This window comes from Gorilla gorilla, chromosome 9 (assembly GCF_029281585.2).
Source record: "Gorilla gorilla gorilla isolate KB3781 chromosome 9, NHGRI_mGorGor1-v2.1_pri, whole genome shotgun sequence".
Classification (NCBI taxonomy): domain Eukaryota; kingdom Metazoa; phylum Chordata; class Mammalia; order Primates; family Hominidae; genus Gorilla; species Gorilla gorilla.
In genome coordinates, this window is record NC_073233.2 from 66,790,229 (window position 1) to 66,803,864 (window position 13,636).

The following is a 13,636-nucleotide window of genomic DNA, read 5'->3' on the forward strand; positions in this document are numbered from 1 at the left end:
CATAGTATGGGTACTATTTTCAGCTATCAAGAAAGAATGTAATCTTCTGGAAAAAAACCTTGCAGACTATATTGTGCATAGTCCTTTTTCTCCTAAGGAACAAAACCATAGGAAGAAAAAATTGTTGATTAGTAGTGATACCACCAAGTAGTAATTGGCAAGATCTATGAATTGGAATTCTATGTTAGCAACCTTAAAAATAGAGCAAACCCTTTTATTCAGTATTTCCACATCTAGAAACTCATCCCAAGGAAATAATAATAGATATGTTTAAGGGTGTAAATGTAAGAAAATTTATTGTAATATGATACTGTATATTAGATATAATACAAAATTCATTATGAAGAAATGATCAAGTTAATGATGGTGTATCCAAATAATAGATTACCAGGCAGCTATCTAAATGATGTCTTTCAAGAGTGTTTAATGACATAGGAAAACGTCTGTGTTACAAAGTCAGGAAAACATATGGTGTAAACCCAATTTAATAATATAAAGATGCAGGCCAGGTGCAGTGGCTCAGCCTGTAATATCAGCACTTTGGGAGGCCAAGGTGGGCAGATCATGAGGTCAGGAGTTTGAGACCAGTCTGGCCAACATAGTGAAACCCCATCTCTACTAAAAATACAAAAAACTACCCAGGTGTGGTGGTGAGTGCCAGTAGTCCCAGCTACTCAGGAGGCTGAGGCAGGAGAATCGCTTGAACCCAGAAAGAGGAGGTTGCAGTCATCTGATATCGCACCACTGCACTCCAGCCTGGGCAACAGTGTGAGACTCCATCTCAAAAAAATAAAAATTAAATAAATAATAAATATAATGATGCATAGGTGAATGGTTATCTGTGTATATATACATTTGCCTATACCCACCTGAAAGTCTTTCTGAAATACAGTATTATATAAATAAGATATAAATATGAACTTTTGAACTTTCTTCCAGCCATATACACATGGCTGACTATATATATAAATATATAATATATATTTACATTACATACACCTGACCTCTCATATGATACTTGTAGGCAATATATAAGAATGGCCATATTTTCTAAGAAGTAACAAATAGAAAAATTTCTACAACATTCTGATGGCTTGCAAGGAAGCCATTAATATTTTTTGCAATCCTAGAAAACTCAGTACATATGACATCTATGTATGCATGTATATATGTAAGTATGTAGGGAAAAGAGAGATCAGACTGTTACTGTGTCTATGTAGAAAAGGAAGACATAAGAAACTCCATTTTGACTTGTATCCTGAACAATTACTATGCCTTAAGATGCTGTTAATCTGTAACTTTAGCACCAACCTTGAGCTTACAGAAACATTTGTTGTATAGAATCAAGATTTAAGGGATCTAGGGCTGTGCAGGATGTGCCTTGTTAACAATATGTTTATAGGCAGTATGCTGGGTAAAAGTCATCACCATTCTCCATTCTTGAGTAACCAGGGGCACAATGCATTGCAGAAAGCCACAGGGACCTCTGCCCAGGAAAGCCGGATATTGTCCAAGGTTTCTCCCCTTGTGATAGCCTGAGATATGGCCTCATGGAATAAGAAAGGCCTGACCATTCCCCAGCCCAACACCCATGAAGGGTCTGTGCTGAGGAGGATTAGTAAAAGAGGAAGGCCTCTTGCAGTTGAGATAAGAGGAAAGCCTCTGTCTCCTGCCTGCCCCTGGGAACTGAATGTCTTGGTATAAAACTCGATTGTATATTTGTTCTTTTCTGAGATATGAGAAAAACTGCCCTGTGTCAGGAGGCGAGACATGCTGGCAGCAATACTGCTCTGTTACTCTTTACTCCACTGAGATGTTTGGATGGAGAGAAGTATAAATGTGGCCTATGTGCACATCCAGTCATAGTCCCTTCCCTTGAACTTATTTGAGACACAGATTCCTTTGCTCACATGTTTTCTTGCTGACCTTCTCCCCACTATCACCCTGTTCTGCCACATTCCCCTTGCTGAGATAGTGAAAAAAGTAATCAATAAATACTGAGGGAACTCAGAAACCGGTGCCCGTGTGGGTCCTCTGTATGGTGAGCACCAATCCCCTGGGCCCACATTTCTTTCTCTGTATTTTGTCTCTGTGTCTTATGTCTTTCCTCTGTCTCTCATCCCACTTGAGGGGAAATACCCACAGTTGTGGAGGGGCTGGTCCCCTTCATCTGGCGACCAATGTGGGGCCTTTCTCTATGGTGAATGTACGCTAAGAACATAAGCATTGAAGACAGTCAATGAGAGATTTCCAAGTAGGTCCACGGTCAGCCTTGTGGTAAGCTTGTGTGCTCAGAGGAACTCAGGGTAACAATGGGACAAACTGAAAGTAAATATGCCTCTTATATCAGCTTCATTAAAATTATTTCAAGAAGAGGAGGAGTTGGAGCTTCTACAGAAAATCTAATTATGCTGTTTCAAACAATAGAACAATTCTGCCCATGGTTGCCAGAACAGGATACTTTAGATCTAAAAGATTGGGGAAAAATTGGCAAAGAATTGAAACAAGCAAATAGGGAAGGTAAAATCATCCCACTTACAGTATGGAATGGTTGGGCCATTATTAAAGCAACTTTAGAACCATTTCAAACAGAAAAAGATAGTGTTTCAGTTTCTCATGCCCCTGAAAGCTGTGTAATAGATGGTGAAGAAGAGGCAGGGACAGAATCCCTGAAAGGAAGGGAAAGTTCACATTGTAAATGTGTAGCAGAGTCTTTAATGGCTTGGTCAACACAAAATGTTGGGTACAATCAATTACAGGAGGTAATATATCCTGAAAGATTAAAATTAGAAGAAAAAGGTCCAGAACCATTGGGGCCATTGGGGCTAAAACCACGATGGCCACCTCCTCCTCAGCTGAGTGAGTGCTGGGGGAGGGAGCCTGAAACTAGGCTCACTGTGACTCGTCTTGTGGCACCCATTATTGCCCAACGTGCAGTTCACTATGGTGAAGGAACAATTCAGACTCACCCTGCAGCATCCCGTCTGGGTCAAACAGTGGCTGGTCCCTAAGGAATAGTTGGGGGCGCTTCATTAAATAGTTTAAAAACTATTGTAAAAAGGACGTGTTTCACCAATGTTCTCTTCTTAGATTCTCCAGTGTTTGTAATTCACAAAAATTCCAGCCGATGGGGCATGCTGACCAACTTAAGAGCTGTCAATGCAATAATTCAACCCATGGGGGTTCTCCAAACCGGGTTGCCCTCTCTGGCCATAATCCCCAAATATTTGTCTTTAATTATAATTCATCTGAAGGATTGCTTTTTTACTGCTCCTCTGGCAAAACAGGATTTTGAAAAATTTTCTTTTACTATACCATCCATAAATAATAAAGAACAAGCCACCAGGTTTCAGTGGGAAGTGTTGCCTCAGGGAATGCTTAATAGTCCAACTATTTGTCAGACTTTTGTAGCTCAAGCTCTTCAACCAGTTAGAGACAAGTTTTCAGACTGTTATATCATTCATTATGTTGATGATATTTTGTGTGCCGCAAAAATGAGAGACAAATTAATTGGCTGTTACACATTTCTGCAAACAGAGGTTTAAAACACAGGGCTGACAATAGCATCTGATAAGATTGAGACCTCTACTCCTTTTCATGATTTCAGAATGCAGGTAGAGGAAAGGAAAATTAAACCACAAAAAATAGAAATAAGAAAAGACACATTAAAAACATTAAATGACTTTCAAAAATTGCGAGGAGATATTAATTGGATTTGGCCAACTCTAGGCATCCCTATTTATGCCATGTCAAATTTGTTCTCTGTCTTGAGAGGGGATCCAGAATAGGATAGTAAAAGAACATTAACTCCAAAGACAACTAAAGAAATTGAATTAGCTGAAGAAAAAATTCAGTCAGCACAAGTAAATAGAATACATCCCTTGGCCCCACTCCAACTTTTGATTTTTGCTACTGTGCATTCTCCAGCAGTCATTATCGTTCAAAATACAGATCTTATGGAGTGGTCCTTCCTTCCTCACAGTATGATTAATACTTTTACATTGTACTGGGATCAAATAGCTACATTAATTGTTCAGGCAAGATTTTGAATAGTAAAATTGTGTGGAAGTGACCCAGAAAATATCATTGTTCCTTTAATCAAGAAACAGGTTAGAAAAGCCTTTGTCAATTCTACTTCATGGCAGATTGGTCTTGCTAATTTTGTGGAAATTATTGACAATCATTACCCAAAAACAAAAATCTTCCAGTTTTTAAAATTGACTACTTGTATTTTACCTAAAATTACCAGACATAATCCTTTAGAGAATGCTCTGATGGTGTTTGCTGATGGTTCCAGCATGGAAAAGCAGCTTACATCAGGCCAAAAGAACGAGTCATTGAAACTCAATATCACTCAGCTCAAAGAGCAGAGTTGGTTGCTGTCATTTGAGTGTTACAAGATTTTAATCAGCCCATTAATATTGTATCAGATTCTGCATATGTAGTACAGGCTACAAAGGATGTTGAGACAGCCCTAATCAAATATAGTATGGATGATCAGATAAACCATCTGTTTAATTTGTTACAACAAACTGTAAGAAAAAGAAATTTCCCATTTTATATTACTCATATTTGAGCACATACTAATTTACCAGGGCCTTTAACTGAAGCAAATGAACAAGCTGACTTGCTAGTATCATCTGCATGCATAGAAGCACAAGAACTTCATGCCTTGACTCATGTAAATGCAACAGGATTAAAAAATAAAATTGATATCACAAAAAAACAGGCAAAAAATATTGTACAACGTTGCACCCAGTGTCAAGTCCTACACCTGCCCACTCAGGAGGCAGGAGTTAATCCCAGAGGTCTATGTCCTAATGCATTATGACAAATGGAGGTCACACATGTACTGTCGTTTGGAAAATTGTCATTTGTCCATGTGACAGTTGATACTTATTCACATTTTGTATGGGCAACCTGCCAGACAGGAAAAAGTACTTCCCATGTTAAAAGACGGACGTTTATTATCTTGTTTTGCTGTCATGGGAGTTCCAGGAAAAATTAAAACGGATAATGGGCCAGGATACTGTAGTAAAACATTTCAAAAATTCTTAAATCAGTGAACAATTACACATATAACCAGAATCCCTTACAATTTCAAAGGACAGGCCCTAATTGAAAGAACTAATAGAACACTCAAAGCTCAATTGGTGAAACAAAAAAAGGAAAGACAGTAAGAGTATAACACTCCCCAAATGCAACTTAATCTAGCACTCTATACTTTAAATTTTTTAAACATTTAGAGAAATCAGACAAGTACTTCTACAGCACAACATTTTACTGATAAAAAGGACAGTCCACATAAAGGAAAACTGATTTGGTGAAAAAATAATAAAAATTAAACATGAAAAATAGGAAAGGTGATAACATGGGGGAGAGGTATTGCTTGTATTTCCCCAGGAAAAACCAGCTTCTAGTTTAGATACCTACAACTTACAGAAGAAGTTGCCATCCACCAAGGAAGTGGAGCCGCTGACCTGGGCCCAGTTAAAAAACTGACACAGTAAACTGAAAAAGCCTGAAGAAAACAAGGGTAATGTGAACTCCAGAGAATTTACTGCTTGCAGCTTTGATGACTGTATCAAAGATGGTCAGTCTCCCCATGTCTGCAGGAGCAGCTGCAACTAATTATACTTACTGGGCCTATGTGCCTTTTCCGCCCTTATTTCGGGCAGTCACATGAATAGATATTCCTACCAAAGTATATGTTAATAATAGTGCATGGGTACCAGTCCCCACAGATGATCGTTGCCCTGCCCAATCTAAAAAAAGAAGGAATGATGATAAATATTTCCACTGGGTATCATTATCCTCCTATTTGCCTAGGGAAGGCACCCAGATGCTTAATGCCTACAACCCAAAATTGGTTGGTAGAAGTACCTACTGTCAGTGCCACCAGTAGATTTACTTATCACATGGTAAGTCGAATGTCACTCGGGCAACAAATAAATAATTTACAGGATTCTTCTTATCAAACATCATTAAAATTTAGGCCTAACGGGAAAGCTTGCCCCCCAAAAATTCCCAAAAAATCAAAAGACCCGAAAGTCGTAGTTTGGAAAGAATATGTGGCTGATACGGCAGTGATATTACAAAACAATGAATTTGGAACTATTACAGACTGGGCCCCTCCAGGCCAATTATATTATAATTGTATGGGCCAGACTCACTCATGTTCATAAGCCCCATCCATCTGGCCCATTAATCTGGCCTATGATAGTAATTTAAAAAGCTGGACCAGGTTTATAAAAGGTTAAAATCACCCTATCCATTAAAATGGTGTAAAAAGAGAATTTCCTCACCTCGACCAAAGTTAATTAGTCCTGCTACTGGTCCTGAACATCCAGAATGATGAAAGCTTACTGTGGCCTCACACCACATTAGAATTTGGTCTGCAAATCAAACTATGGGAAAAAAAATCGTAAGCCATATTATACTATTAACCTAAATTCCAATCTGACAATTCCTTTGCAAAGTTCTGTAAAACTCCTTTATATGCTAGTTGTAGGAAACATACTTATTAAACCAGATTCCCAAACTGTAACCTGTAAAACTGTAGATTGTTTACTTGCATTGATTCAACTTTTGATTGGCAGCACCATATTCTGCTGGTGAGGGAAAGAGAGGGCGTGTAGATCCCTGTGTCCATGGACTGACTGCAGGAGGCTTCCCCATCTGTCCATCTTTTAACGGAAGTATTAAAACGAGTTCTAACTAGATCCAAAAGATTCATTTTTACTTTGATTGCCATGATTATGGGTCCTATTGCAGTCACAGTTACTGCTGCAGCTGCTGGAATTTCTTTACACTCCTCTGTTCAAACTGCAGAATATGTAAATAATTGGCAAAAGAATTCCTCAAAATTGTGAAATTCTCACACCCAAATAGGTAAAAAATTGGCAAACCAAATTAATGATCTTAGACAAAGCGTCATTTGGATGGAAGATAGGCTCATGAGCTTGAAATATCTTTTTCAGTTACAGTGTGACTAAAACACATCAGATTTTTGCATTACACCCCAAGCCTATAATGAGTCTGAGCATCACTGAGACATAGTTAGATGCCATCTACAAGGAAGAGAAGATAATCTTACTTTAAATATTTCAAAATTTAAAAAACAAATTTTTAAGGCAACAAAAGCCCATTTAAATTTGGTGCCAAAAACTGAGGCAATTGTAAAAGCTGCTGATGGCCTCCCAAAGGTTAACCCCGTCACTTAGGTTAAAACCATCAGAAGTTCCACTATTGTAAATTTCCTATTAATCCTTTTATGTCTGTACTGTCTCTTGTTAGTCTACAGGTGTATCCAACAGCTCCACAGAGACAGTGACCAACGAGAACGGGCCATAATGATGATGGTGGTTTTGTCAAAAAGAAAAGGGGGATATGTAGGGAAAAGAAAGAGATATCAGACTGTTACTGTATCTATGTAGAAAAGGAAGACATAAGAAACTCTATTTTGACCTGTTCCCGGAACAATTGTTTTGCCTTGAGATACTGTTAATCTGTAACTTTAGCCCCAAACTTGAGCTCACAGAAACATGTGTTGTATGGAATCAAGGTTTAAGGGATCTAGGGCTGTATAAGATGTGCCTTGTTAACAATATGTTTACAGGGAGTATGCTGGGTAAAAGTCATCACCATTCTCCATTCTCTAGGAAGCAGGGGGACAATGCACTGCTGAAAGCCGCAGGGACCTCTGCCCAGGAAAGCCGGGTATTGTCCAAGGTTCTCCTCATGTGATAGCCTGAGATATGGCCTCATGGAATGCGAAAGACTGGCCCATGCCCCAACCCAACACCCGTGAAGGGTCTGTGCTGAGGAAGGATTCGTAGAGGAAGGCCTCTTGCGGTTGAGATAAGAGGAAGGCCTCTGTCTCCTGCCTGCCCCTGGGAACTGAATGTCTCGGTATAAAACCCGATTGTACATTTGTTCTATTCTGAGATAGGAGAAAAACTGCCCTGTGTCGGGAAGTGAGACAAGCTGGCAGCTATGCTGCTCTATTACTCTTTTCTCCACTGAGATGTTTGGGTGGAGAGAAGAATACATGTGGCCCACATGCACATCCAGGCATAGTACCTTCCCTTGAACTTATTTGTGACACAGATTCCTTTGCTAACATGTTTTCTTGCTGATCTTCTCCCCACTATCACCCTGTTCTCCTGCCACATTCCCCTTCCTGAGATAGTGAAAATAGTAATCAATAAATACTGAGGGAATTCAGAGACTGGTGCCGCTGCGGGTCCTCTGTATGCTGAGCACCAGTCCCCTGGGCCCACTTTTCTTTCTCTGTACTTTGTCTCTGTGTCTTATTTCTTTTCTCAGTCTCTCGTCCTGCTTGACGAGAAATACCTACAGGTGTGGAGGGGCTGGCCCCCTTCATAAGTATATAGCCAAAATCAATACAAAAGGAAGCAAAGTTGTTAACAACATGGGCTTTGGAATCAAACAAACAAAAACTCCACCCCTGGCTCCTCTTCTGGCTATCTGGGTCACCTTAGGTAAGTCAAATTATTTGAGCCTCTCTGTCTCAGTTGCATTATCCATAAAATGGAGATAGTAATATCTACTTTCTAGGTTGTCATGACGATTTCCTCACCAGAAAAGGTGTGTGAAGTGTTTAGCATGGTGGTAATTTGTGTATATACAAGGTTCCGAAGGAAATTTTAAAAACCTTTAAATCCAGTGAAGGTGACCGTTCCACTGGACAGAAACATAAATGAAGAAAACTGCAGCTTCAAAGGTGGACTATATGTAACTTGCTTGAATAAACCTATTGGCACAAAATAGACATTTTGAGGCAAACCACAGATCCAGAACAAGCTCATGTGTTTCTGTCACTGTCTAAGATGATGGGCGCACTAACCAAATGGCACAGAATTCTGTCCCTTCTGCAGGCTTTGGTAGCATATTTCCCCAGAGGAGAGTAATCTCCTTGGTAAGTGATATTATGTCTTACTCTTTATTGTGACTCAAGCATCAAGCTCAGCACTTAGCATAGTGGAAAAATTAATAAGCTTTTGTTCAGTGAATGAACAAATAGAATCAGTGAAGGATAGAAATGGGGTTTTTAGAATGCTTTTCCTCAAAGACTGAGCATTAAGTCTCTTTGCTCCTGGCATAGCCAAGTTTCTGAGAAAACATGTGGCTGCTAACAGAAACTTTCAAAGCAGAAGAAAATGCCTAATAGTAGTTTTTTTGCAATGAATATTAGATATGTAACCTGTAGGGGGTGCACAAATATGTGGATTAAAAAAAAAAGGTTGTAAATGGCCTATTGCCTCTAACAATAGCACATGCTCTCCCACCGGCTTCCATTTCACCGTCAGCTTCCCTCCATGGCTGGACCCTGGTTCAGCTCTCACCAATGAGACACACCTAGTTTCAATTCACTCCAAGGTGCCAAGGCAGTAGAATGTTTATGGGTCAACATGATCCAATAGTCTAATATAATATAATATATTCTTCAATATATTATAATGGAGGATTGTAAGAGAGTGACTATTGAATCAGGTGTTGTTTAACAAAATCAGAGAGGAAGAGGAGCCAGTAGAATAGATAGGAAACATGGCAAAAAAAAAAAAAAAAAAAAAAGAACCTGAGAAATAAGAGGACTTGGAAGTGAAAATAGGAGAAACCTTCAAGGAAAGAGTAACCAAAGCAGTCAAAGGTTGCTGAGAAGCTAAAAGAGATGAGTACTAAAGACGGCAGTGCATTTTGAAATTAGGAGTTGATTACTGACTTGGTAAGAGATGTGGACGGGAGAAGAAATCAGGTTGTGGGGATTGGAGACTAAATGAAATGTGATGAAGTGAAGGTAACTTTTTCAAAGAGCTTGACCAGAAAAGAACGAAGAACACGAGAGTATCAAGGGGAAGAAGAGAGATACAAGAGCTCAAAGAAAGGCATTTCTCTTATTAGATGAGAGTTAAGCATACCTATACTAACTACAAGAGGTAAGAAGTAAGTCATTGATAGGCCAATGTGTCTAACAGGACTTAGGAAGGTGACAGAAATTCAATGACCTTATGTACAAAATGCCAACCACTATTTCAGCTTCTTTATGTTGACTAATTCATGTAATCGTCAACCATAATTATCAGCATACTTGTTAAATTAAGTTTTGAACAGGAAGAATACTTCTTCCAGTGAGAAGTCAAAAAAAATTTAGGATGGATGCAGATGCAGGTGTATGTATGTAGGTATACAGCAGGTCATCAAATAATGTCATTTTGTTTAATATCATTTCATTATAATGGTGAAGACAAAAAAATCAATTCCTGACTGGACCACTGTCTATGTGCAGTTTGCCTGTCCTCCTCATGTCTCTGTGGACTTTCTCTGGATAATCCCATTTCCTCTCACATCTCAAAAATATGTATATTAGTTTATTGGCATGTCTGAATTTTCACAGGATGTGTGTGTGTGTGTGAGAGAGAGAGAGACAGAGAGTGTGCTTGTGTGTGTGTGTGTGTGTGTGTGTGCACGTGAACATGTGTCCCCAAGATGGAAGGGTTTCCAGTCCAGGGTGGGTTCCTGCCTTGTGCTCTGAACTACCAGGACAGGCTTCAGTCACTTGCTCCCCTGAACTGGAATAAGGCAGTTGAAAAATGAATGAATGAAACATTCATAATAAACAAAAATTCATAAAGCCTATGATAATGATACAAATGCATGACAATAAACAATGCTGTGCAAAAGGACTCAGCGAGCCCATCATATTCGTGATTGATTTTTAAATTCATAGATACAAGAGATGCTTCTTACCTCTTTTGCTTTGCAAACATTTATTTCTCAATCTAACCCACCACCACTGTGATCACCATCACACACCAACGCACCAAAAGTTAGGTAAATAATTATCTTACTTGTTTGTATCAATATTTCTTAAATGTATATACAGCTTACATTTATTGCATTGTTTTATATTAGAAGTGTTTCAGTTCTTTATAAGTTTGGTGATGTTTTTGTCACCAGAAATATGCTGTAGGAACTTAACTCTTCTTTATATTAATTAGATTATGGAAAAAATAATTTTGATATATGTTGTTTCATTTGATATTGCAGTTTCTAAGAACCTATTGACAATGTTAAGTAAGGATTAATTGTATATAGGAGTACACAGGGTTAGAAAAAAAGAGCAGAGATTTGGCAAGTTATTTTTGAATGCCTATTTCCTGGAAGAGGTAAAATTTCTTCCTATCCCCAAAATCACTTTTTAGAAGTAAGTGGGTGAGGGAGTATGCCAAGAAATTGTCCAGAAAAAGAAGTAGGATGTTAGGGGAAATGGTTAGGGTATAAATGGCTTTTGATGTTAATGGGAGAAAGAGTGGACTAGAATTAGCAAGGACTGGCAAGCATGCTTAGGATCGTGTGAAGATGGACACCATGATTTGGAAGTGTTACTCAACAGTTTATTAAGCTCAGCACGCTGAAAGTAGAAGCACAGAAGACAAATTAAAACAAACCAAGATTGGCTTTTTCAGGTCTGGATTAACAAAAAAGATAAGGGACAAAGAATTTGAGAACATAGTAATGAGGGATTGAAACTCACATCGAAGACAGAGAAGAAAAAAGTAAAGTAGGCTGGAGACCAATAAAGTGAGAAAATACAGAAAAAGCAAGGGACGAAAGTACTTGATGAAGTCAAACAATAGCAATGTTAATGGACAGGGAAAAATTTACTTACAAATAGGAGATTGGGGTCAGATATTAGACTATTAGAGGTTGAGATTTCAGAGGTATTCAGAAGTAGATCAGTTTGGGATGTATGACTGTTGCCATCAACTCCAAGTCAATAGAGTAGGAGCCAAGAAGGGAATGGGAGTTTCAGGTATCACAGACATGAAAAGGATGTAGCAGAAGTTTGCTAGAGAGGAAAATTAGGATGTCAGGTGCCAAACGTTTCAACGAATGGAGAGAAATTTGGCAGAGGGCAACAGAAAAGTATTGTTTTATTCCAGCCACATGACACAGAAGGAAGAAGGAAGATTTTTCTATGCAAACAAGTAATACTCCAGAAGCAGGATTGGAGGCAAGGAGAATACTGATTTTTTTTCTTTTTGCTAACAATATTACCCTGGAGATCTAGAGGTTGTCAGAGAAATGTTTAAGCATATTGATAAGTTATAATTCAAGGAAAGCATTTGGACATTTTACAAATTCAAAAGGCTACACACTGTCTTTTTCTAAAGTATTTTCCAGCTTCAGGTACCTAAAACGTTTTGAAGAATTTGTTCTCAACATTGAGACCCTGGTGAGTGCTCATTCCAACGGTTTGCAGGGGAAAAGAAATAAATTAACGAATACAAATGATTGAGAACAAGAATCCTAATTAATTGAAATGTCAAGAAAAAAGGCTGTTCTAAACAATTCTGCTTACCTGAAGTTTCTTTGCAGAGCGGTAGGCACACTGCCTGCTGCACTTGCTCAGAATGGCAATGGAAAGGTTTCTGTAGCTAACACTCTATGGACTCAGACACACTAAAATTCAATTGACTCATGCTGTCACTGTTTAGCATAAAGCTTCAGGAAGTTATGGGTTCCTGTAGATTAAACCAGATGTTCTGTCCATAGACAGGAAGTCAGAGGCTTTGCGGACCAGAGGAGGACTGAGACTATGTTCTGTATTGAGCAGCCTCTACAATTATAAAAAGTTTTACATGAGAAGCTTTTGATTTATGCATAACTTGTTGTAGCTGAAAGACTATTCTAGAACAATATTAAGTCAATTTTCTAGAGTTGGCAAAAATTGCACTGCTGCAGTCTTATTTAAATGAAGTTAGCAGAGCAAACAAAGAGTTGGAAAGTTTAGTTTCAAGGCAAAATACCTGGCCTAATACTTTCAACCATTTGTGGCTTGGAAAAAGCCAAGAATGCCTCAAGAAAGTTACTGTAATAATGAGAACTGGGTTTCATATACCTTGTCCTCTGGTTGTCTAAGGTGGATCAAGAGGGAGGGGTATTTTAAGTATAAGAAGAAAAAACAATTACTGGAGAAAAGTTTCAGGGGGACTGGAATTAGCTTTGTAGAGGAATAGAGAAAAACATTGTTTTCAATGTGTGTTCCTCACACCATCTACTTCAAGATCAATTGGGCTTGCTTGTTAACAATGCAAGAACTTTTCCAGATCAGGTAAATCAGAGGCTCCCAAAGTTCCTGGCAATCTGTATCTTATACAAAGCTATCTAAAAGAGTCTGATCTATATTATATTTTGAAAACATTGAGATTAAAAAATGGGAAAATACATGTTATAAAATTTTTATCGTGGGTGCAGTGGCTTACGCCGGTAATACCAGCTACTTGGGATGCTGAGGCAGAAGGATTGCTTGACGGCAGAAATTTGATATGAGCCTGGGCAACCTAATAAAACCCATCTTTAAATTTTTGGTTTTTAATTAGCCACATATAGGGGCATGTGTCTATAGTACCAACTACTCAGGAGACTGAGATGAAAAGATTGCTTGAGCCCAGAAATTTGAGATCGCAGTGAGGTATTTCGCCACTGCACTTCAGCCTGGGCAACAGGGTGAGATACTCTCTCTAATTAAAAAAAAAAAAGTCTTTACCCACTTTCTGGAAGTGAAAGCAACTTCAAATTGTAATCATTTATGACATGAGACAAACAAGAG